General features: G+C 35.8%; 1 long non-coding RNA gene across 1 annotated transcript in view; it reads right to left on the bottom strand.

Moving 5' to 3' along the window:
* LOC118734249 overlaps window positions 1-773 on the bottom strand; it is a 6,443-nt gene extending 5,670 nt beyond the window's left edge. Inside the window, exon 1 of the long non-coding RNA XR_004992363.1 lies at window positions 108-773. This is a non-coding gene — a long non-coding RNA (uncharacterized LOC118734249). The remainder of the gene's footprint in view (window positions 1-107) is intronic.
* Window positions 774-1,958: the final 1,185 nt, after the last annotated feature.

Genomic DNA, 1,958 nt, shown 5'->3' with positions numbered 1-1,958 from the left:
TTTTTTTTTTATTTTGTGAGTTTGATACAAATATTCACCTCACAGTGGGAAAGTTTAAAAGCTTTTTTCTTGAGAGAGTATTTCAAGATTGAAATCACAAGAAAAACGTCACAGTTGAGCGACGACATAGATTTGCAATAACTGGAATCGCTAGGGTGCGCTGAAGTCAAAATAAAAAATATATTCGACATAAAATTCATATTACACTTGCGCAATGTCTTGTAACGTTACGACAGATACTTCGGCTGATAAAAAAGCAGGAATGATTTTTACATTTTTGGTCTCGGAAAATTAACCTCAAATATTTCAAATATTACTACAAATATTGTTGACGAAGTGCAAGAGTTTTCAGATATTGACGTTTTCCTTTAATTTTTTAACATTTTTCACGTCACGCCAGATTGGAAATGCCCATATCGTCGGTGATACTGCAAAACGTTCTATGCCACTTATTACCTCTGGTGCTTAATTGATGTGTTATCTGTATCTTATCGCTTCTGGCAACCGTTCATCTTCATCAGCCAAAGGTAGACAGGTTTGTCATTCCTTTATTAGGGTGTGACGATTTTCAGATGCATTCCGGTGCACGTAAGAGACCATCTAAGTGTCAAGGGTAGTAATAGACATAGACCGTTTTGCAGTGTCACCGACGATATGTACTTTTCCTTAAACATATCAAAAAGAATTTAATAAAAACAAACTATTTGTATTATAAAGTACAATATATTATTAATGAAATTAACTTTGTAATGCACTTTTGCGACTCGATACGATACTAGGGTTCTGTTACTCGATTCCAAAAAATATCGTTTGAAAACTATTGATTAAAAAGTATCGGTATCGAATGGCAAAAATATCGATATGGTATCGTATCAAAAATTGTGTTCCTATTAACAAGATCTCCATTACGGGCATTTGTTTTCGGCGGACGTATAGCACTTGCGGTGAAAAATAACACATATGTATATTTTTAATTAAATATGGCTGCAAAACCAACAATATTGAAAAAAGTTGCATTATTTACAAAAAGTTAAAGAAAAGAAAAAAATTCTAAGAAACCGTAGCATCGAATTTTTTTATTCACGATTACTGGGCCTATATCTTTAAGCACAGTTTCACACTGTTCTCGATTCAGTCTGAACCTTTCCACATATTCTGCGTCTCCCAATTGTAAAAGTTCAGTAATTACAAGTGCCCACTTGTAACTACAAGTTGCTTTGTGGTACAAAATATCTAAACTTGTTTAATTATCTGAACACCTGTAGGACTTGTAGGGCTTGTGTTACAGGCCCCAGAAGGCTATCCCAAGGTACTGGTGTACATCATTAACGTTGGACGGTAGCTTCAGCTCTTGGATCGCGGCTACCTTCTCGGGGTCGGTGTGAATTCCCTTGTCGCTGACCACGTGACCCAAGTATCGGATTGCCTTCGTGAAGAAGTCGCACTTCTCAGGGTTGATTCGGAGGTTGGCGCGTTGTAATCGTGATATCACTTCTAGTAGGCTTTGTACGTGCTCCTCTAAGGAGGAGCCTATGACAATTATGACGTCGAGGTAAGCGAAGGCGTGAGGTTTAATTTCTGGGCCGATGACCGGGTTTAGTGCTCTCCGAAATGTTGCGGGCGCATGGTGCATGCCTCTTAAGTACCTCAATTTTTTGTACCCCATTTACCATTTTACCTATAATTTTCCTCTTTTAAGTGCTCTTTTAAAATTCCTTAAAATATTTGCATATTTTGAATCTCAGGGGCAGCGATACACACCTTCGGCAAAAAAATTATAAAAAATTCTATAAAATCTTAAGCTTAGGTTTAAATGGTATTCGTTAGGGAATGAACTGTATTTTAATCGGAAAATCTTAAATAAATACGTATTCGTCATTAAATTTTTATGTTTTATTCAAGGATTTACATATTTATGTAAGTTAACAAAAAGATGTAACTACATCAATAATTATGTT

This window comes from Rhagoletis pomonella, unplaced genomic scaffold (genome assembly GCF_013731165.1).
Source record: "Rhagoletis pomonella isolate Grant_MI unplaced genomic scaffold, Rhpom_1.0 Rhpom_scaffold_00002, whole genome shotgun sequence".
Classification (NCBI taxonomy): Eukaryota; Metazoa; Arthropoda; class Insecta; order Diptera; family Tephritidae; genus Rhagoletis; species Rhagoletis pomonella.
This window is presented reverse-complemented; position numbering and strand designations above follow the sequence as displayed.